This window comes from Salvelinus namaycush, chromosome 5 (assembly GCF_016432855.1).
Source record: "Salvelinus namaycush isolate Seneca chromosome 5, SaNama_1.0, whole genome shotgun sequence".
NCBI lineage: Eukaryota > Metazoa > Chordata > Actinopteri > Salmoniformes > Salmonidae > Salvelinus > Salvelinus namaycush.
This window is the reverse complement of record NC_052311.1, coordinates 29,169,964-29,195,247: the sequence shown is the minus strand read 5'-3', so window position 1 is coordinate 29,195,247 and position 25,284 is coordinate 29,169,964. Positions and strand designations below refer to the sequence as shown.

The 25,284-nt window shown below is 46.2% G+C and overlaps 1 protein-coding gene across 1 annotated transcript in view; it reads right to left on the bottom strand.

Annotated features, from left to right (window-relative positions):
- spock1 (SPARC (osteonectin), cwcv and kazal like domains proteoglycan 1) overlaps nt 1-25,284 on the bottom strand; it is a 254,755-nt gene that overhangs the window by 226,540 nt on the left and 2,931 nt on the right. The gene's annotated exons all lie outside the window — the stretch shown is intronic.

Here is a 25,284-nt window from a genome sequence, read left to right as displayed (position 1 = left end):
GGCGATGGGCGAATATGCACTCCCATAGAAGACAAGGGTGTGTGTGTGTGTGTGTGTGTGTGTGTGTGTGTGTGTGTGTGTCTGTGTGTGTGTGGGTGGCATGGGCCCTATTTTGGCTGTGATATTAAATCCTGTTCTCTGATTGGCTGGGGGAGGGGCTGGAAACGATCCAGAGGAACAGCTTAGACGTCACAGAAGCCTGGAGTCACCTTCACAATATAACACACACACACACACACACACACACACACACACACACACACACACACACACACACACACACACACACACACACACACACACACACACACACACACACACACACAATAATAATAAACTGTTGAACCCAAGAGAGATAGACCACACGGTCACCTTCACATTGACCACAAAACCAAGCACACACAGCAATAACACACACACACACACACACACAATACTAGCCTCTTCTGAACCCTTGAGAGGCTGTTGCACCTTGATCTGTTTCACCTGTCCTTGTGATTGTCTCCACCCCCTCCAGGTGTCACTTATTTTCCCTGGGGTATTTATCCCTGTGTTTCCTGTCTCTCTGTGCCAGTTTGTCTTGTATGTTCAAGTCAACCAGCGTGTTTTTCCCGCGCTCCTACTTTTCTATTCTCTTCTACTAGTCCTCAAGGTTTTGACCTTTGCATGTTTTCTGGACTCATTCCGGCCTGACCTCGAGCCTGCCTGACCATTCCTGCCTGACCATTCTGCCTGCCCTGACCTCAGGCCTGCCTGACCTCGAGCCTGCCTGACCTCGAGCCTGCCTGACCATTCCTGTCTGCCCTGACCTCGAACCTGCCTGAACATTCCTGCCTGACCTGACCTCGAGCCTGCCTGACCTCGAGCCTGCCTGACCTGACCTCGAGCCTGCCTGACCTCGAGCCTGCCTGACCTCGAGCCTGCCTGACCATTCCTGCCTGACCTCGAGCCTGCCTGACCATTCTGCCTGACCATTCCTGCCTGACCTCGAGCCTGCCTGACCATTCTGCCTGACCTCGAGCCTGCCTGACCATTCTGCCTGACCTGACCTCGAGCCTGCCTGACCATTCCTGCCTGACCTGACCTCGAGCCTGCCTGACCTGACCTCGAGCCTGCCTGACCTGACCTCGAGCCTGCCTGACCTCGAGCCTGCCTGACCTCGAGCCTGCCTGACCATTCCTGCCTGACCTCGAGCCTGCCTGACCATTCTGCCTGACCATTCCTGCCTGACCTCGAGCCTGCCTGACCATTCCTGCCTGACCTCGAGCCTGCCTGACCATTCCTGCCTGACCTCGAGCCTGCCTGACCATTCTGCCTGACCATTCTGCCTGACCTGACCTCGAGCCTGCCTGACCATTCTGCCTGACCATTCTGCCTGACCTGACCTCGAGCCTGCCTGACCATTCCTGCCTGACCTGACCTCGAGCCTGCCTGACCATTCCTGCCTGACCTCGAGCCTGCCTGACCATTCCTGCCTGACCTGACCTCGAGCCTGCCTGACCATTCCTGCCTGACCTGACCTCGAGCCTGCCTGACCATTCCTGCCTGACCTCGAGCCTGCCTGACCATTCTGCCTGACCTGACCGAGCCTGCCTGACCATTCCTGCCTGACCTGACCTCGAGCCTGCCTGACCATTCCTGTCTGCCCTGACCTCGAGCCTGCCTGACCTCGAGCCTGCCTGACCATTCCTGTCTGCCCTGACCTCGAGCCTGACCTGACCTCGAGCCTGCCTGACCTGACCTCGAGCCTGCCTGACCATTCCTGCCTGACCTCGAGCCTGCCTGACCATTCTGCCTGACCTGACCTCGAGCCTGCCTGACCATTCTGCCTGACCTGACCTCGAGCCTGCCTGACCATTCTGCCTGACCTGACCTCGAGCCTGCCTGACCATTCCTGCCTGACCTCGAGCCTGCCTGACCATTCCTGCCTGACCTCGAGCCTGCCTGACCATTCTGCCTGACCTGACCTCGAGCCTGCCTGACCATTCTGCCTGACCTGACCTCGAGCCTGCCTGACCATTCTGCCTGACCTGACCTCGAGCCTGCCTGACCATTCCTGCCTGACCTGACCTCGAGCCTGCCTGACCATTCCTGCCTGACCTGACCTCGAGCCTGCCTGACCATTCCTGCCTGACCTGACCTCGAGCCTGCCTGACCATTCCTGCCTGACCTCGAGCCTGCCTGACCATTCTGCCTGACCTGACCTCGAGCCTGCCTGACCATTCTGCCTGACCTGACCTCGAGCCTGCCTGACCATTCTGCCTGACCTGACCTCGAGCCTGCCTGACCATTCTGCCTGACCTGACCTCGAGCCTGCCTGACCATTCTGCCTGACCTGACCTCGAGCCTGCCTGACCATTCCTGCCTGACCTCGAGCCTGCCTGACCATTCTGCCTGACCTGACCGAGCCTGCCTGACCATTCCTGCCTGACCTGACCTCGAGCCTGCCTGACCATTCCTGCCTGACCTGACCTCGAGCCTGCCTGACCATTCCTGCCTGACCTCGAGCCGCCTGCCTGACCATTCTGCCTGACCTGACCTCGAGCCTGCCTGACCATTCCTGCCTGACCTGACCTCGAGCCTGCCTGACCATTCCTGCCTGACCTCGAGCCTGCCTGACCATTCTGCCTGACCTGACCTCGAGCCTGCCTGACCATTCCTGCCTGACCTCGAGCCTGCCTGACCATTCTGCCTGACCTGACCTCGAGCCTGCCTGACCATTCCTGCCTGACCTGACCTCGAGCCTGCCTGACCATTCCTGCCTGACCTCGAGCCTGTCTTCCATTCCTGCCTGCCCTGACCTCGAGCCTGCCTTCCATTCTGTGCCTTTGGACTGGTTTTGATCTTTTGCCCGTCCACGACCATTCTCTTGCCTACCCCTTTTGGATTGTTAATAAACATATTGGACTCTAACCATCTGCCTCCTGTGTCTGCATCTGGGTCTCGCCTTGTGCCCTTACATTAGGGATGAATATTTCCCCAAAATCTACCAAGTTTCAGAACCGGAAATAATTCCTATTTATCCTGAGAGTCCGGGAAAATACCGCAAAATTCGGAAGTGTCCATTTAAAGCGTTTGAAACCAAGATATTGTCACTATGTCAGGGTTCTCTCCAAATAAGAGGGGAGCTGCGCCACCTTGTCGGTTTGGCTGCGCCACCTTGTCGGTTTGGCTGCGCCACCTTGTCGGCTTGGCGAACAAAAGTCAAATGATGAAAGTTACTAAGCTTGCTAGATATGTAACCTCTTTCAATGAACGACATATCTCCTACATTTGGCTAAATCAAGTTTATGATTATACAGACAGCAGATCAGTGCTCATGAATAACAGGGAGATGAAGAGTGGAAATGGTTTAAATAGCAAGGTATCTTAACGTGGACCAACTCAGTTTAACAAAATATCCATATCTACTCTTTCCGTTTGTTGATCTCACATTCTCTCCCGAAGCTCTCATATGGGCAGCAAGTACGAGACAGTCCAGAGAAGCAGAGGAAATGTTATAGTGGTGCTTTGACGAGAGGGATAAAGTTAGGGATTTTCATGCGAGACAGGAGTCAGGATTTTGGGTTTCACTGGGATTGGGACTGGATAGTAGCCTAGGCTCTAGGCCAGGGGAAGATTGCATGTTCCCCTATACCTCTGTGTATTGTTAGAGACGCCATTGTAGTGAATTGTGCCTAGGCCTATCAATGTGTGACTGTCTGAAAAGTCACAATGACAGCTCAAAGAGGCATGCATCATTTTTTACTGTAGGGGTTTCCTGTAGGGTGTATTACACTCTGTACAGTGTACATAGAATTGGCAGATACATTTTAAAAAAGTAGCCAGCTAGGCAAACCCTTTTTCTTGCTGAACGAGCTCTGTTTTGGTGGTCTCTGATACATTGACCACATCTGAAACACATTGAGTACTTCACAGAATTAACCTCCCAGATTGGAATTAGTTGTGGCATTGTGTAGAAAGACATGACTTTACAAATGGAATTACTGAAGAGGGATGAATTCAGTGTATTGTTAGTTGTTTTGGATATTGTATAGGTCTAGGCCTATATGATCAGGACTATTTTCTATGTAAGACAACATTAAACCTTTTTCCACATTAAACCTGTCAGCTCTTGAGGTTATTTACAGTTTCACTGCAAGATATGAGTTGCCACAATGACGTTTGTTCTTCAAATGATGTATTTTATTAAAACTGAAAAAATGAAGTAAATAGTCCACATTATCTTGAAAAATAAATGAAACGTTTTGTTTTTCCAGGTGTCTGTCTTTCCCAGTTTTTACAGGTTTTTACTCTCAAAATCACACGTTGCAATAGACCAAATAAAAAGGATGTTGTAAGTCCACAATAATGCTTAAAACACAACAGGAAACCACTTTTGGTGTCCGGGAAAAATCTGAGACATTTACATTTTTGGGTGTAGTTACCCTTTAATTCAAATGCGCACCTAGCAAGAGGCTGTTGTTTCGCGGTGTTTTTGTAGCTCATGTGACGGTAGAGTTTGCAAAACAAATACCCACTGGATTGATGAAAATAATGATGATAACATTCTGCCAGGTCAGCATCTTTATTGTGGTGGGTGACTTTAACCAAGCCCGTCGAAAACAAATGTTCCCAAAATATCACCAACATGTATCCTGCCCCACAAGAGGATCTAGTGCGCATGACCATGTAAACACAAACATCCAAGACGCGTACAAAACTATCCCCCACCCCCACCTCAGCCAAACAGATCACGTCTCTCTTTTCCTATTCCCCGCTTACAAGCAGCAACTCAAGAGGGAGCCACCAACACAGAATAGTGAGAGAATAGTGAGGTGCTGGACAGAGAAGGCAGACTTAATGCTGAAGCATTGTTTCGAGAATACTGATTGGAATATGTTCAAAAATTCATCCACCCAGGACTCATTCATCAAAATTGAGGAATATACATTGTCAGTCACAGCCTTCAATAGGCAATGTGTTAATGATGTTGTACCCACAATAACAATCCGGACATACCCCAACCAAGAACCCTGGACGAACAGAGATATCCGTACAATGCTGAGAGCCCGTACTGCAGCATTCAATGTCTACAGAACGAACCCTGTTGATTCAGTGGTGCACGACGCATACAAGGCCAGCAGGTACGAGCTCCGCAAATCCATTAGGGACGCAGAAAGACAATACAGACTCAAACTTGAAACTTGACGTTCCACAACTCAGACTCGCATTGCATGTGGCAAGGATTACAGACTGCCCACCGAAGCCTCCCTCCCAGACGAGCTTAACACATTCTCCGCTCGCTTCGAGGCAGACAATACTGAGCCATTCAGGAGGACACTCGCTGCTCCGGTCGACCAGGTGCTTTCGCTCTCCGAGGATGACTTGAGGAAAAACTCTCAAAAGAGTGAATACTCAAAAAGCCGCCGGCCCAGATGGCATCCCTGGCTGTGTCCTCAGAGTGTGTTCTGACCAGCTGGTGGGTGTCCTCTCTGACATCTTCAACCTGTCCCAGGCTGTAGTCCCCACCTGCTTTATGGAGACCACTATTATCCCAGTGCTCAAGAAAAACAAGGTGACATGCCCAAACGACTATCGCCCTGTCAAGCTCACCTTGGTCATCATGAAGCGCTTCGAGAGGCCGGTCATGGCCCACATCAAGACCAGCATGCCAAGCACACTGGACCCACCCCACTTTGCCTACTGCTGCTCCAACAGATCCACGGAAGATGCCATTTATATCGCTATTCACATGGCCGTAACACATCTAGACAAGAGGAACACCTATGTGAAAATGCTGTTCATTAACTACAGTTCAGCATTCAACACTATCGTTCCCTCCAAGCTCGACACGAAGCTCAGAGTCCTGGGTCTGGACACCATCCTCTGCAACTGGATCTTGGACTTCCTGATGGAAAGACCACAGGCTGTAAGGATTGGCAACGCACTGACTCTTAACACATGGGCCCTCCAGAGGTGTGTCCTCAGTCCTCTGCTATACTCCCTGTTCACCCACGACTGTGTGGCTTTGCATAACAGCAACCCCATCATCAAGTTTGCTGACGACACCGCGGTTGTAGGTCTGATAACCAACAACGACGAGTCAGCATATAGGGAGGAGGTAAGGGAACTGGCATTGTGGTGTCATGACAACAACCTCTCCCTCAACATCAGAAAAACTAAGGAGTTGACTGTTGACTTCAGGAAGCAGAGGAGGGAACATGCCCCTATCCACATCAAACAGACTGTAGTAGACAGAGTAGAGGTCGACCGATTATGATTTTTCAACGCCGATACTGATACCGATTATTGGACGGCCAAAAAAAGCCGATACCGATTAATCGGACGATTTATTTATTTGTAATAATGACAATTACAACAATACTGAATGAACACTTTTATTTTAACTTAACATAATACATCAATAAAATCAATTTAGCCACAAATAAATAATGAAACATGTTCAATTTGGTTTAAATAATGCAAAAACAAAGTGTTGGAGAAGAAATTAAAAGTGCAATATGTGCCATGTAAAAAAGCTAACGTTTAAGTTCCTTGCTCAGAACATGAGAACATATGAAAGCTGGTGGTTCCTTTTAACATGAGTCTTCAATATTCCCAGGTAAGAAGTTTTAGGTTGTAGTTATAGGAATTATAGGACTATTTCTCTCTACACCATTTGTATTTCATATCCCTCTGACTATTGGATGTTCCTATAGGCACTTTTGTATAGCCAGTGTAACAGTATAGCTTCCGTCCCTCTCCTCGCCCCAACCTGGGCTCGAACCAGGAACACATCGACAACAGCCACCCTCGAAGCATCGTTACCCATCGCTATACAAAAGCCGCGGCCCTTGCAGAGCAAGGGGAACAACTACTTCAAGGTCTCAGAGCGAGTGACGTCACCGATTGAAACGCTATTAGCGCGCACCCCGCTAACTAGCTAGCCATTTCACATCGGTTACACCAGCCTAATCTCAGAAGTTGATAGGCTTGAAGTCATAAACAGCTCAATGCTTGAAGCACAGCGAAGAGCTGCTGGCAAACGCACTAAAGTGCTGTTTGAATGAATGCTTACGAGCATGCTGCTGCCTACCACCGCTCAGTCAGACTGCTCTATCAAATATCAAATCATATAGTTAATTATAACATAATAACACACAGAAATACGAGCCTTAGGTCATTAATATGGTTAAATCCGGGAAACTATCATTTCGAAAACAAAACGTTTATTATTTCAATGAAATACGGAACCGTTCCGTATTTTATCTAACGGGTGGCATCCATAAGTCTAAATATTCCTGTTACATTGCACAACCTTCAATGTTATGTCATAATTATGTAAAATTCTGGCAAATTAGTTCGCAACGAGCCAGGCGGACCAAACTGTTGCAGATACCCTGACTCTGCGTGCAATTAACGCAAGAGAAGTGACACAATTTCCCTAGTTTAATATTGCCTGCTAACCTGGATTTCTTTAAACTAAATATGCAGGTTTAAAAAAATATACTTCTGTGTATTGATTTTAAGAAAGGCATTGATGTTTATGGTTAGGTACATTCGTGCAACGATTGTGCTTTTTTCGCAAATGCGCTTTTGTTAAATCATTCCCCGTTCGGCGAAGTTGACTGTCTTTGTTAGGAACAAATAGTCTTCACACAGTTCGCAACGAGCCAGGCGGCCCAAACTGCTGCATATACCCTGACTCTGTTGCACAGAACGCAAGAGAAGTGATACAATTTCCCAAGTTAAAAGAAATTCATGTTAGCAGGCAATATTAACTAAATATGCAGGTTTAAAAATATATACTTGTGTATTGATTTTACGAAAGACGTTGATGTTTATGGTTAGGTACACATTGGTGCAACGACAATGCTTTTTTCGCGAATTCGCTTATTAAATCACCCGTTTGTCAAAGTAGGCTATGATTCAATGATAAATTAACAGGCACCGCATCGATTATATGCAACGCAGGACAAGCTAGATAAACTAGTAATATCATCAACCATGTGTAGTTAACTAGTGATTATGTTAAGATTGATAAGATTGATAAGATACGTTTAATGCTAGCTAGCACCTTACCTTGGCTCCTTGCTGCACTCGCATAACAGGTAGTCAGCCTGCCACGCAGTCTCCTCGTGGAGTGCAATGTAATCGGCCATGATCGGTGTCCAAAAATGCTGTTGTTTGTTATGTTATGTTGTTATGAAAACTTGAAATTGGCCCTAATTAAATCGGCCATTCCGATTAATCGGTCGACCTCTAAGACAGTCACAAGTTTTAAGTTCCTCTGTGTCCACACCACCACGCTTGAGGGCACAACAGCATCCCTACTTCCTAAGGCGGCTGAAGAAATTCGGCATGGCACCCCGGGTCCTCTCCAAATACAACTGCTGCACCATCGAAAGCGTCTTGACTGGTTGCATCATGGCCTAGTATGGGAATTTCTCCGTCCACAACCGCAAGGCTCTCCAGCGGGTGGTGAAGACAGCCCGGTACATCACTGGGACCGTGCTCTCACCCATCCAGGACATCTAGTCGAAATGGTTCCTGAGGAAGGCATGCAGCATCATCAAGGATCCCACGCACCACCCCAGCCACAAGCTGTTCTCTCCCTTACCGTTGGACAGACGGTATCGGAACATGAGGTCTGATACCAACAGGTTCAGAGACAGTTTCTATCTACAAACCATCAGACTGCTGAACACTTGAACTGGACTGACCACCTGATCTGATTCTCCACACCTTAGTACACATGCACTCACTCATATACACACCCACACACACACACCCACACAGACATATACTGTACAAATCATTCATTCTAGCGGGAGAGGGCTTGACGGACTAGCTAATTTAAACTTTTAAATGAAAAGTAGCCTAGTTAATATGAAGTGGAAAATGTAGCTGGCAGAAAATGAGTTTGTAACCGTCTGATTAGCCGACAGCCGGCGTTAATGGAAAACACTGTTTTTTTAACTGCATTCGGGTCACGTGTGCAGTCCCGGCAGTGTCAATTATGCATGTGCTTTGAATCTATGGCGACTCTGTGTGGAGTAAACATGCTAGGCTAAAGGCTTCCATGCGACAATCTGTTTCGGACAATGTGCTCTTTTATTTTTTGCTAAATCTGCTCCCGCGCATGTTGTGTATTTTGTGGAATTTAATTAGTGTCGACATTGGGAGAAAATGGAAAATCATTTTACGAATCTTGTCATTTTTATTTGTTCCCGGGACAGTCCAGGGATCCTGCTTACCCATGTCAATCCTTACCGTACATTAACCTATTGACCTAAACAGTAAGCACAACAACAATAACCACACAACAGCCACAGTCACCTTGACCTCAAGACACAATACATGGACTACCACAATATTACACACCAAAGACGAGTGACAGTGTCTTCTCAAACTGACAGGCAGCCCCTGAGAGCCCTGTCAGGTGAAAAAGAAGCTACAATGAGAAAGCTGAGGAAGACAGGCTGTCTTGACAAGGTGTGTGAACAGAAGCCAAACACAAGCGGCTAATGAACATGGTGAAAACGTACACACACACACTAATGCACACACACACATACTAATGCACATACACACACTCAGTGTTGTGTGAGCACACACACACACCATTAAACATCTGCATACAGAGGCAAAGGAGAGGAGTTCTCTCTCTGTCAACACTTCACAGACAGACAGACAGACAGACAGACAGACAGACAGACAGACAGACAGACAGACAGACAGACAGACAGACAGACAGACAGACAGACAGACAGACAGACAGACAGACAGACAGACAGACAGGGAGGGAGAAGGGAAAGAAGAGAAACAAACAATTGGCTTGGATGACGGAAAACAACTTTTCCACCACTTCAGGATCAAAGAGGAGCGCTTGAGTGGGGACGACAGGCTTTCTGTCAACATTACCATGAAGAAGAACTGATGACAAGCACTGGCTGCGACACATGCACACACACAAGATATGTGGGCTGCTACACACACATTCTTCAACAGAACACAAACTCAAAGGTGAATCTGCGTGTGCGTGTGTGTGTGCACGTGTGTATGCGTGTGTGTCTAAGTCTGTGTTATCCATTTCTGACCGAAGATGTGGTATATTACATAGGTGGGTTTTAATTAAGGCTGGTTAACTTCCTGACTGATGTCTTGAGATGTTGCTTCAATACATCCACATACTTTTCCTACCTCATGATGCCATCTATTTTGTGAAGTGCACCAGTCCCTCCTGCAGAAAAGCACCCCCAAAACATGATGCTGTCACCCCCGTGTTTCATGGTTGGGATGGTGTTCTTCAGCTTGTAAGCCTCCTCCTTTTTCCTCCAAACATAACGATGTTCATTATGGCCAAACAGTTGTATTTTTGTTTCATCAGACCAGAGAACATTTCTCCAAAAAGTACGATCTTTGTCCCCATGTGCAGTTGCAAACCGTGGTCTGGCTTTTTTATGGCGGGTTTGGAGCAGTGGCTTCTTCCTTGCTGAGCAGCCTTTCAGGTTATGTCGATAGAGGACTTGTTTTACTGTGGCTATAGATACTTTTGTACCTGTTTCCTCCAGCATATTCACAAGGTCCTTTGCTGTTGTTCTGGGATTGATTTGCACTTTTCGCATCAAAGTACGTTCATCTCTAGGAGACAGAACACGTCTCCTTCCTGAGTGGTATGACGGCTGCGTGGTCCCATGGTGTTTAAACTTACGTACTATTGTTTGTACAGATGAACGGGGTACCTTCAGGCACTTGGAAATTGCTCCCAAGGATGAACCAGACTTGTGGAAGGCTACAATTTATTTTTCTGAGGTTTTGGCTGATTTCTTTTGATTTTCCCATGATGTCAAGCAAACAGCCACTGGGTTTGAAGGTAGGCCTTGAAATACATCCACAGGTATACCTCCAATTGACTCAAATGATGTCAATTAGCCTACAGAAGCTTCTAAAGCCATGACATCATTTTCTGGAATTTTCCAAGCTGTTTAAGGCACCGTCAACTTAGTGTAGGTAAACTTCTGACCCACTGGAATTGTGATACAGTGAATTATAAGTGAAATAATCTGTTTGTAAACAATTGCTGGAAAAATTACTTGTGTCATGCACAAAGTAGATGTCCTAACTGACTTGCCAAAACTATAGTTTTGATCCACGGTCCGGAGCTTCCAGCGACGATCCCCGCACAAGATGACGTATCTGCGAGCGGAGTGGGTACTTCACCCCACACCGGAGCCGCCCCCGACTGTAGATGCCCACATGGACCCTCCGCTATTGAGTCAGGTTTTGCGGTCGGAGTCCGCACCTTTGGGGGGGTGATGTCACGCCCTGACCATAGAGAGCTTTTTATTCTCTATGTTGGTTATGTCGGGGTGTGACTAGGGTGGGTTATCTAGGTGACTAATTATCTATGTTGGCCTGGTATGGTTCCCAATCAGATGCAGCTGTTTATCGTTGTCTCTGATTGGGGATCATATTTAGGCAGCCATTTCCCCATTGTGCTTTGTGGGATCTTGTCTATGTATAGTTGCCTGCGAGCACTACATTAGCTTCACATTTCGTTTTGCGCTTTATTGTTTTCTTTGAGTTTCACTTCAAAATAAAGAGGATGGAACCATACCACGCTGCATCTTGATCCACTCATTATAACGATCGTGACACTAAGTCAGAACCGTCCAGAGTAGTGATGCTAGGCGGGCAGCAATCGGTTGAAGAGCATGCATTTAGTTTTACTAGCATTTAAGAGAAGGCCATGGAAGGAGTGTTGTATGGCATTGAAGCTCGTTTGGTGGTTTGTTAACACAGTGTCCAAGGAAGAAAGAAATAATAAATTAATGATGAAGCGTTGATCATTTTAAAATCACCCCGTGTAGTGTTAGAGCAAAAACCAAAACGTGCCCCCCTTGGGGTCCCGAGGACCAAGTTTGGGAAACACAGGTCTAGCTGGAGAGGTTCGAGATCTGGATTCTAGGGACAGCTACAGTATAGTAAACAACAGCTAGACAGCTGGACAAACAGATAGACGGACAGATAATTGGCAGCAGTTCAAATACCTTGTATACCGTCCTCTCCAGTTGTCTTCAGCTCAACCCACCCCTACCACTCTGACTCTCCACCCCCGAAACCAGACCCCAGTCCCAACAGAGTGCTGCGCTAGCAATCTTACTGCTGACAACACTCACACATACAGTAAACATAACACACAGAGTAATGTAGGCCTGTTGGTTATGGAACCTTTTACACACACCACTGTCCCTAGTCCTCTGTCTGATCTCATGGAGAGCCACGGTATAATTTACCTGAGAGTACACACACACACACACACACACACACACACACACACACACACACACACACACACACACACAGAGAGAGATAAACACTGCAGCATCATACCATAGTGTCTAGTAGTCAGGGGGATACTGGTATACATAGCAGCAGCACACACATACCACTAGTGCATACACAAACGCTCTCTCACACACAAACGCACTCCTGCATTATTGAACGGGGAGCAAGTCGGCTCAGAGACAGAGAGGGAGACATGGCAGGAGAGTCAGGGTGGGGGAGAGAGGGAGGAGTGGGGAGGGAGTAGACATGGCTGAGAAGGCACAGGGTCATTTAGTAGTGATGGGAAGTCTGGTTCTTTTTACTGACTCTTGATTTTTTCGTCTCGTTCGGTCAAAATAACAATTATTTCGACCAATTTCATTCATTTGAGTCAGTAATGCCCAGAGCACGCAGGGACCACCAAAAGAACAATATAATTAATTGGGCCAACAGGTCAAACGAACAACTAAAATTAACAAGTCACTCAGAAAAACGAATAATCCCAGCAAACCGGGAACATTCCCAGAACATTAGCTAAGATTCTCATAAAGTTCTAGTTAGGATTTTATCAAACATTAGGATGATAACATCCCAAAAACATTCAGAGAATATTTTTGATCAAATCTATTTATTTATCAAAAATATTTGAGATGAAATATCCTTCGAATATTCTAACATTCACTAAAATGTTTCTAGAAAACATTTGCCAGATGTTGCAAGAACGTTCCTATAACACATTTAATCTGTTCTTTAAAAGTTCCCAGTATGTTTCATTAGGTTGTGGGAACAGTCTGGTGGGAAAATTCTGGGAACATCACAAAAGATATGTTCCCAAAACACAAAAACTGTCCAGTTGTGCGGGTGATTCTACAACGTTTCTTTTAGGGTGCAAAAAGAACGCTACCAGAATGTTGTCTGTTCTTTAAAAGTTTCCCAGAATATTTCATTAGGTTGTGGTAACATTGTGTGGACATGACAGGAGATATGTTCCCAAAACGCAAAATATACTAATTTGTGATGACATTCATACAATGTTTAAGTTAGGTTGCACAGGACATTCCCTTTATGTTGTAAGAATTAAATAAGTCCATTGTTATGATGTTCATAGCATATTTATTTCAGGTCTAACATAATATTTAATTGATGTTCATGCAATATACAGTACCAGTCAAAAGTTTGGACACCTATTCATTCAAGGGTTATGATTTTTTTTATAAATATTTCTATATTGTAGAATAATAGTGAAGACAATAAAACTATGAAATAACACATATGGAATCATGTAGTAACCAAAAAAGTGATAGCTTTGCACACTCTTGGCATTCTCTCAACCAGCTTCATGAGGTAGTCCCCTGCAATGCATTTCAATGAACAGGTGTGCCTTGTTAAATGTTCATTTGTGGAATTTCTTTCCTTCTTAATGTGTTTGAGCCAATCAGTTCTGTTGTGACAAGGTAGGGGTTGTATACAGAAGATAGCCCTATTTGGTAAAAGACCAAGTCCATATTATGGAAAGAACAGCTAAAAAAAACAAATAGAAACAACAGTCCATCATTACTTTAAGACATGAAGGTCAGTCAATTTGGAAAATTTCAATTACTTTTAAAGTTTCAAGTACAGTCGCAAAAACCATCAAGCGCCATGATGAAACTTGTTCCCATGAGGACCGCCACTGGAAAGGAAGACCCAGAGTTACCTCTGCTGCAGAGGATAAGTTCATTAAAGTTAACTGCACCTCAGATTGCAGACCAAATAAATGCTTCACTGAGTTCAAGTAACAGACACATCTCAACATCAACTGTTCATGTACATACTACCTCAATTGGACCGACCAACCAGTGCTCCCGCACATTGGCTAACCGGGCTATCTGCATTGTGTCCCACCCATCACCCGCCAACCCCTCTTTTACGCTACTGCTACTCTCTGTTCATCATATATGCATAGTCACTTTAACCATATCTACATGTACATACTACCTCAATCAGCCTGACTAACCGGTGTCTGTATGTAGCCTCACTACTTTTATAGCCTCGCTACTGTATATAGCCTGTCTTTTTACTGTTGTTTTATTTCTTTACCTACCTATTGTTCACCTAATACCTTTTTTTGCACTATTGGTTAGAGCCTGTAAGTAAGCATTTCACTGTAAGGTCTACACACCTGTTGTATTTGGAGCACGTGACAAATACACTTTGATTTGATTTGAGACTGCGTGAATCAGGACTTCATGGTCGAATTGCTGCAAAGAAACCACTACGAAAGTACACCAATAAGAAGAAGAGACGTGCTTGGGCCAAGAAACACGCGCAATTGACATTAGACCAGTGTAAATCTGTCCTTTGGTTTGATGAGTCCAAATTTGACATTTTTGGTTCCAACTGCCGTGTCTTTGTGAGATTCAGAGTAGGTGAACGGATGATCTCTGCATGTGTGGTTTCCACCGTGACGCATGGAGGAGGAGGTGTGATGGTGCTTTGCTGGTGACACTGTCAGTGATTTCTTTAGAATCCAAGGCACACTTAACCAGCATGGCTACCACAGCATTCTGCAGCGATACACCATCCCATCTGGTTTGCACTTAGTGGGACTTCCATTTGTTTTTCAACATGACAATGACTCAAAACACTTCCAGGATGTGTAAGGGCTATTTGACCAAGAAGGGGAGTGATGGATTGCTGCATCAGATGACCTGGCCTCCACAATCACCCAACCTCAACCCAATTGAAATGGTTTGAGATGAGTTGGACCGCAGATTAAAGGAAAAGCAGCCAACAAGTCCATAGCATATGTGGGAATTCCTTCAAGCCTGTTGGAAAAGATTTGTCATGAAGCTGGTTGAGAAAATGCCAAAAGTGTGCAAAGCTGTCAAGGCAAAGGGTGGCTTCTTTGAGGAATCTAAATGTGAATCTTTGAGGAATCTAAATCTAAATGTGTTATTTCATAGTTGTGATGTCTTCACTATTATTCTACAATGTATAAAACAGTAAAAAAAAAAAAAAAAAAAATTGAAAACCTTCCAAACTTTTGACTGGTCCTGTACATTTTACCATGTCTTGAAAGTCCTTAGAACATTTCAAGAACATTTAGAAAATGTTATATTTAAGTTTGACCTAATATTACCACAACATTGTCAACAAGAAAGCAGATTGGAATACATCCCCATTATGTTTATCTCCAGATTGAATAGAGTACCACAGCATCAGTATGAGTCATAATACCCATAAAAACTATCAAACAGGGAAATGGTTCAAATCGTTTTTTCCACCATTCAATTTCCCATAGGGGATATTAGAAGCATATCAAATAAGGGCTGTGTTTCGTGTAGGCTTACCCTGGCGTGACAACGGTGTATATCTCTCAAGGACAAGGAGACTTTTATCAATACATTCACCTGTATTTACCACCCAAAAAATGAAATGTTAATTATCTGCTAATGTGGCTATCATAAAGAACTACAAATGCCATGATGATCTGGACGAGGCTGCCGAATCGAGGCAAAGGGAAGAATCTCTGAATTAACTAATGTTAGCTAAATGTAGTAATGAATAAATTGGCTACAATTCTTTAAACATTGACAATGCTGGGAACTGGCTCGTGCAAGTTTTAAATTGACACAATACCTGTTAGCAAAGGTTTCAGCTAGAGAGCGGGAGCTTGCAGGGATTTGTAGTTTTGCATTATGTCTACTTTGATGCTAATTAGCATTTTCGACTCAGAGTAAATAGAGCCAAATATATTGACAAAATCTTGTCCGAGAGAGATTTACATGGTTACCAAACGTCACACCAGGGTAAGCCTAGACGAAACAGACCTTATTTTAAGTGTTTCTAAAATCCCCAATGGGAAAAATGTATGGTGGAAAAACGATTGAAGACCTTGAAGAAGGCACAGCGATGCAGAAATGACTGGCAGTTTATATATATAGAGAGTGTGCGACTCTCTTTATGTATTTTTTATAGCTTACAGTTTATTCGCCGTTAGTCAGCACCTCCACACAAAATAATGTTCTCTGGGTGTGCTCCAGCACCACCCTCTAATTGGAAAAACGATTGGAACCATATGGTGATATGGAGACACATGGCATTTTAATTTCATTCATAAGACATCTGAAAATCATTTAATCATACAAACACAAGCATATTTTTGTACACTTCATATGTTGACTATCTGCATATACAGCGCCTTCAGAAAGTATTCTCAACCCCTTGATTTTCTCCACATTTTGTTGTGTTACAGCCTGAATTTAAAATGGATAACATTTAGATTTTGTGTCACTGATCTACACACAATACCCCATAATGTCACAGCATGATTTTTGAATGACTACCTAAGCTTTGTACTCCACACATACAGATAATTGTAAGGTCCCTCAGTTGAGCAGTGAATTTCAAACATAGATTCAACCACGACTACCAGGGATGATTTCCAATGCCTCGCAAAGAAGGACACCTATTGATAGATGGGTAAAAAAGAAAAAGATACTGAATATCCCTTTAAGCATTGTGAAGTTATTAATTACACTTTGGTAAGTGTATCAATACACCCAGTCACTACAAAGATACAGGTGTATTTTCCTAACTCAGTTGCCAGAGAGGAAGGAAACCGCTCATTGATTCCACCATGAGGCCAATGGTGATTTTAAGTCCATTACAGAGTTTAGTGGCTGTGATGGGAGAAAACTGAGGATGGATCAAAAACATTGTAGTTAGTCCACAATACTAACCTGCATGACAGAGGGAAATAAGGAAGCCTGTACAGAAAAAAACATTCGGAAACATGTATCCTGTTTGCAATAAAGTAATACTGCAAAAAAAATGGGGCAAAGAAATCAATTTTTTGGTCCTGAATACAAAGCGTTGTCTTAAATCGTCTTGAAAATCTATGGCAAGACTTGAAAATGGCTGTCTAGCAATGATCAACAACCAACTTGACAGAGCTTGAAGAATTTTTTGAAGAATAATGGGCTAATAATGTACAATCAAGGTGTGTAAAGCTCTTAGAGACTTACCCCAAAAGACTCACAGCTGTAATCGTGCCAGAAGTGATTCTAACATGTATTGACTCAGGTGTTGAATCCTTATCTAATCAAGATATATTAGTGTTTTATTTTCCCTTTTTTTTTTTTATATACTAGAATGTATCTTCCACTTTGACATTACAGACTATTTTTTGTAGATCGTTGACAAAAAAAATACAATTAAATCCATTTTAATACCGCTTTGCAACACAACAAAATCTGGAAAAAGTCAAGGGGTGTTAGTACTTTCTGAAGGTACTGTAATTTAATTAATTGGACTTTTGAACAGCATTTAAATCATACAAACACAAGCAGATGTTTTATTGATAATATTCACATGTAGGGCTTGAACCTGCAATGTTTGGTTCCCATGCCAGGTCTTTTATCCTCTGCACCACCAGGGAAGCTGTCACGATCGTCATGACTTTGTAGAGAGGACCAAAACGCAGCGTGTGAGAAATACATTCTTCTTTTATTTTAGAAGAGCAACGAATGAAACAAAACAACAAACTGACGACCGTGAAGCTATATAAACAAAATGGTGCTGACACTGACCACTACACACTGACATAGACAATTACCCACCACAGCTAAAGCCTATGGCTGCCTTAAATATGGCTCCCAATCAGAGACAACAATAACCAGCTGTCTCTAATTGAGAACCAATTCAGGCAACCATAGACTTTCCTAGACACCTACACTGAACACTAAACCATCTACTCTACTTAACCCCCTAAACCATACAACACCCTAGACAATACAAAAAACACACAAAGACAACCCACCCCAACTCACGCCCTGACCAACTAAATAAATAAAAGAAAAAGGAACAATAGGTCAGGAACGTGACATAACCCCCCCCCTTAAGGTGCGAACTCCGGGCGCACCAGCATAAAGTCTAGGGGAGGGTCTGGGTGGGCGTCTGTCCACGGTGGCGGCTCTGGCACTGGTCGTGGTCCCCACCCCACCCTAGTCACTACCCGCTTTCGTAGCCTCCTCCAAATGGCCACCCTCCACATTAACCCCACTGGATTAAGGGGCAGCACCGGACTAAGGGGCAGCACCGGACTAAGGGGCAGCACCGGACTAAGGGGCAGCACCGGACTAAGGGGCAGCACCAGGATAAGGGGCAGCACCAGGATAAGGGGCAGCACCAGGATAAGGGGCAGCACCAGGATAAGGGGCAGCACCAGGATAAGGGGCAGCTCCGGACTGAGGGACGGCAGCTCCGGACTGAGGGACGGCAGCTCCGGACTGAGGGACGGCAGCTCCGGACTGAGGGACGGATCCTGGCTGGATGGTGGATCCTGGCTGGCTGGCTCTGGTGGATCCTGGCTGGCTGGCGGATCCTGGCTGGCTGGCTCTGGTGGATCCTGGCTGGCTGGCGGATCCTGGCTGGCTGGCTCTGGCGGATCCTGGCTGGATGACGGCTCTGGCGGATCCTGGCTGGATGACGGCTCTGGCGGATCCTGGCTGGACGGCTCATGGCTGGCTGACGGATCCTGGCTGGACGGCTCATGGCTGGCTGACGGATCTGGCTGCTCATGGCTGGCTGACGGATCTGGCTGCACATGGCTGGCTGACGGATCTGGCTGCTCATGGCTGGCTGACGGATCTGGCTGCTCATGGCTGGCTGACGGATCTGGCTGCTCATGGCTGGCTGACGGATCTGGCTGCTCATGGCTGGCTGACGGATCTGGCTGCACATGGCTGGCTGACGGATCTGGCTGCTCATGGCTGGCTGACGGATCTGGCTGCTCATGGCTGGCTGACGGATCTGGCTGCTCATGGCTGGCTGACGGATCTGGCTGCTCATGGCTGGCTGACGGATCTGGCTGCTCATGGCTGGCTGACGGATCTGGCTGCTCATGGCTGGCTGACGGCTCTGGCTGATCCGGTCTGGCGGAAGGCTCTGGCTGATCCGGTCTGGCGGAAGGCTCTGGCTGCTCCTGTCTGGCGGAAGGCTCTGGCGGCTCCTGTCTGGCGGAAGGCTCTAGCGGCTCCTGTCTGGCGGACGGCTCTGTAGGCTCATGGCAGACGGGCGGCTTTGCAGGCTCATGGCAGACGGGCGGCTTTGAAGGCTCAATACAGACGGGCAGTTCATGCGGCGCTTGGCAGACGGACAGTTCAGACGGCGTTGGGCAGACGGGCAGTTCAGGCGCCGCTTGGCAGACGGGCAGTTCAGGCGTCGTTGGGCAGACGGGCAGTTCAGACGCCGCTGGGCAGACGGGCAGTTCAGACGCCGCTGGGCAGACGGCAGACTCTGGCCGGCTGAGACGCACTGTAGGCCTGGTGCGTGGTGCCGGAACTGGAGGTACCGGGCTAAGGACACGCACCTTCAGGCTAGTGCGGGGAACAACAACAGGGCACACTGAACTCTCAAAGCGTACTATAGGCCTGGTGCGTGGTACCGGCACTGGTGGTACCGGGCTGAGGGCACGCACATCAGGGCGAGTACGGGGAGAAGGAACAGTGCATACTGGACCCTGGAGACGCACATTTGGCCTAGTGCGTGGTGCCGGAACTGGTGGTACCGGGCTGGGGACACGCATCTCAGGGCTAGTGCGGGGAGGAGGAACAGGGCATACTGGACCCTGGAGACGCACATTAGGCCTAGTGCGTGGTGCCGGAACTGGTGGTACCGGGCTGGGGACACGCATCTCAAGGCTAGTGCGGGGAGGAGGAACAGGGCATACTGGACCCTGGAGACGCACATTAGGCCTAGTGCGTGGTGCCGGAACTGGTGGTACCGGGCTGGGGACACGCATCTCAGGGCTAGTGCGGGGAGGAGAAACAGGACGTACTGGACTCTGGAGACGCACAAAAGGCTTGGTGCGTGGTGCCGGAACTGGAGGACTGGTACGAGGGGCTGCCACAGGAGAGTTAGTACGTGGGGCTGCTACAGGAGGTGCAGGACTAGGGAGGCGTACAGGAGGCCTGGTTCGTGGGACTGTCATTCCCAGACGGTTAGCACGCACCTCAGGACGAGCATAGAGAGCTGACTCAGGTAACATCACTTCCCGCACACGCTCTGTCGGGTGGATTTTGTGCCTCACGCACCAACACAGCAGCTCCCTCATTTCACTCTCCTCCAACCTCCCCAATAAATCCTTAACAGTCTCTGTATCATTCCCATTGCTCACCTCCAATATCAGCCCGACTGGCTCAGGTTCTTTCTTAGGGTCCTCACGGGTAGCACGGGAAGTTGACGCAGATCTCCTATCTGGACTCGCCACACTCCCCATGAGCCCCTCCCCAAGAAATTTTTGGCGTTTCCTCGAGGGCTTCCTACCGCGCCTTCGTGCTCCTTTCTCCAACTCCATAATCCTGTAACCCTCCTCGCACTGCTCCAGCGAATCCCAGGCAGGCTCCGGCACTTTCTCTGGATCGCACGCCCACCTGTCTATCTCTTCCCAGGTTGTTCTCCACTCATCCTTTTCCCGGGTCCATTCCTCCACTAAGCGCTGTTCCATCCTTTCACGCTGCTTGGTCCTGGTTTGGTGGGTAATTCTGTCACGATCGTCTTGACTTTGTAGAGAGGACCAAAACGCAGCGTGTGAGAAATACATTCTTCTTTAATTTTAGAAGAGCAACGAATGAAACAAAACAACAAACTGACGACCGTGAAGCTATATAAACAAAATGGTGCTGACACTGACCACTACACACTGACATAGACAATTACCCACCACAGCTAAAGCCTATGGCTGCCTTAAATATGGCTCCCAATCAGAGACAACAATAACCAGCTGTCTCTAATTGAGAACCAATTCAGGCAACCATAGACTTTCCTAGACACCTACACTGAACACTAAACCATCTACTCTACTTAACCCCCTAAACCATACAACACCCTAGACCAGGGGTGTCAAACTCATTCCACGGAGGGCCTAGTGTCTGCAGGTTTTTGGTTTTTCCTTTCAATAAAGCCCTAGACAACCAGGTGTGGGGAGTTCCTAACTAATTAGTGATGTTAATTCATCAATCAAGTACAAGGGAGGAGCGAAAACCCGCAGACACTCGGCCCCCCGTGGAATGAGTTTGACACCTGTGCCCTAGACAATACAAAAAACACACAGACAACCCACCCCAACTCACGCCCTGACCAACTAAATAAATAAAAGAAAAAGGAACAATAGGTCAGGAACGTGACAGAAGCTCTCCTTCTTTATCTTTTGGCAGTATATAGCCATGGCAGTATGGTCAATCAGGAATTGCATACTTCCTTTTTAGCTTTCTTAGACATAAATAACCCAGGGAAATACTGGAAAGTGGCTTATTCACCATCCCTTCACCCATCCTCTATGTGCTGCATACTTCTAGGCCCATATTTACAAGGTATCCAGTCAATTTTTACACAATGTTTTATGTTTTACAGTTAGTCTAAATTCTGTATTTCTGACTGGATATATAAAAACAGACTTACTGCATTCTTACAACCTTAAGGGAATGACCTGTGTAAACTAACTTAAACATTGTATGAACGTCATCAGAAGTGAGCATATTTTGCGTTTTGGGAAACTATCTCTTGCAATGTCGCCACACTGTTCCCACAACCTAATGAAACGTTTTGGTAACCTTTAAAGAATAGACTAAATGTGTTCTGGGAACGTTCTTGTAAGACCAGATGAATGTCTTTGCACCCTAAAAGAAACATTGTATAATCATCCAGACAACTGGATATTTTGGGGTTTTGAGAACCTATCTTTTGTGATGTCCTCACAATGTTCCCACCAGACTGTTCCCACAACCTAATGAAACATTCTGGGATCCTTTAAAAAAAAAAAAGATTAAATGTGTTCCAGGAAGGTTCTTGCGACATCAGTTTTATACAAACATTCTATAATCATCACCACGACTTGACAGTTTTTGTGTTATGATGAATGGATGTTCTGGGAACCATCACAGAACCAATTTTGCTGGGATGACTCTCGAGTCAGTAAAAAGATTAGTTCAAAATGAACAAATGGTTCGCGAACCGCACATCACTATCATCCAGTGTCCTACAGACAGAGAGAGAGGGAAGGAGGTGGAGAGAGAGAAGTATGACCATATTAGACACATATTTCCCTTTGATAACACAGACCCACAAAGAATTCGAAAGGTCAGTACAGGTGCATCAAAGCTGGGACCGAGAGACTGTAAAACAGCTTCTATCTCAAGGCCAACAGACTGTTAAATAGCCATCACTAGCACAGAGAGGCTGCTGCCTACATACAGAGTTGAAATCATTGGCCACTTTAATAAATGGAAGTCACTTTAATAATGCCACTTAAATAATGTTTACATATCTTGCATTACTCATCTCATATATACTGTATATACAGTATTCTATACTATCTATTGCATCTTAGCCTATGCTGCTCTGTCATTGCTCATCCATATATTTATATATTCTTATTCCATTCCTTACTTAGATTTGTGTATATTAGGTATTTGTTAGATGTTACTTGTTATATATTGCTGCACTGTCGGAACTGTAAGCACAAGCATTTCGCTACACTCGCAATAACATCTGCTAACTATGTGTATGTGACCAATAAAATTCGATTTGACAACAAATCCAATTTTGATAAACTCCTATATCTACTGGGTGAAATACCACAGTGTGCCATCACACCAGCAATATTTGTGACCTGTTGCCACAAGGGCAACCAGTGAAGAACAAACACCATGGTAAATACAACCCATATTTATGTCTATTTATTTTCCCTTTTTTACTTTAACTATTTGCACATCGTTACAACACTGTATATAGACATAATATGACATTTGAAATGTCTTCATTCTTTTGGAACTTGTGTGAGTAATATTTACTGTTCACTTTTGACTTCACTTGCTTTGGCAATGTAAAATATGTTTCCCATGCCAATAAAGCCCCTTGAATTGAATTGAGAGAGTGAGAGGACAACGAATGAGTGAAAAGAGAAAGAGGAGAAAAGATTGACGAATTGACGGGCTGAGAGAAAGGGATGAGAGAGCAGAGAAAAGGGGGGGAGGGAGAGAGAGAGAAACACAGACGTTAGGAGAGTAAATGAGCCAAAATGGGGCGAGAGGTAAGAGACTGGATGACACAGAACTAAAGGGAGTGAGGCCAGTAATAGCAAAGTTGTTCAAGGGAAAGAGAAAGAGTGGGAGGTATGGAGAGAGGTAAGGGAGAGAGGGGGAGAGAAAAGAGAGGGGAAGAATAATTTATGTCTTGAGTGGCTAGAAAGAGCCTTATGACCTGCAGGTATGTGTCTGCAGACACACACACCATAGTGCTGCCCTCTCAGGCCGGGAAACACAACATCAAATATTAAACCAAAATGTCACACCCTTTCCAATATACACTCCTCCTCCTCCATCCCTCGCCCCCCTCTCCTCTTCTCCCAGACAGCGAGCAGCTTCCACCTAATGAGTTTAATTTGCATTGAAGACCATGGAGAGGGAGGTGTGTGGGCAGCACCCCCCCACCCCCACATACCATAAAGGCTTTAAGGGATTTTGCGAACGCTTGCTCTGGCTCGCGCTGCAGCTGCCTCGCTTAAGGCCATTTACATGCTGCGTTGTGGCTAGGTCTCACGTCGCCACTCCAAATGAAGAACAATGCAGGGCCAGGGTCAATCCTAGCCCCCACATCACTGACTCCAGTCAAGAGAAGGTTAGCTTATGTTAATGTAAACCCTCTCACTGCTGCATGCCCTATTACACAATAACCATCCTGGCACGGCTAGCTGAGACAGCTGCTAACAGAAAAAGACCATTGCCCACTTCAAAATCGATCCCTCATACTTTAGAGAGAACACACAGGAGGCTATGCATCCCACATGATGGCCCCCTATTCCCTGTAGCCCTATGGAACCTGGTCAAAAGTAGTGCACAATATACGGAATAGGGTGCATTTGAGACGTCCTCTAAACCACTGTGTTCCTCCGATTACAGAACCCAGCAGTGGTGTCAGAATGATGTCAGGGGTGTTTTGAGGGTGAGCAGGCCCTAATGAGGGCTATGGTTCCAGTGTATCACATGCTATATCAACAGGCGTGTCCCTAGCCTGCATGGTATCTCAATAAGCGTGTCCCTAGTCTGCATGGTATCTCAATAGACGTGTCTATAGCCTGCATGGTATCTCAATAGGCGTGTCCCTAGCCTGCATGGTATCTCAATAGGCGTGTCCCTAGCCTGCATGGTATCTCAATAGGCGTGTCCCTAGCCTGCATGGTATCTCAATAAGCGTGTCCCTAGTCTGCATGGTATCTCAATAGACGTGTCTATAGCCTGCATGGTATCTCAATAGGCGTGTCCCTAGCCTGCATGGTATCTCAATAGGCGTGTCCCTAGCCTGCATGGTATCTCAATAGGCGTATCCCTAGCCTGCATGGTATCTCAATAGGCGTGCCCCTAGCCTGCATGGTATCTCAATATGGTGTGTCCCTAGCCTGCATGGTATCTCAATAGGCGTGTCCCTAGCCTGCATGGTATCTCAATAAGCGTGTCCCTAGCCTGCATGGTATCTCAATAGGCGTGTCCCTAGCCTGCATGGTATCTCACTAGGCGTGTCCCTAGCCTGCATGGTATCTCAATAAGCGTGTCCCTAGCCTGCATGGTATCTCAATAAGCGTGTCCCTAGCCTGCATGGTATCTCAATAGGCGTGTCCCTAGCCTGCATGGTATCTCAATAGACGTGTCCCTAGCCTGCATGGTATCTCAATAAGCGTGTCCCTAGCCTGCATGGTATCTCAATAGGCGTGTCCCTAGCCTGCATGGTATCTCAATAAGCGTGTCCCTAGCCTGCATGGTATCTCAATAGGCGTGTCTATAGCCTGCATGGTATCTCAATAGGCGTGTCCCTAGCCTGCATGGTATCTCAATAGGCGTGTCTATAGCCTGCATGGTATCTCAATAGGCGTGTCCCTAGCCTGCATGGTATCTCAATAGGCGTGTCTATAGCCTGCATGGTATCTCAATAGGC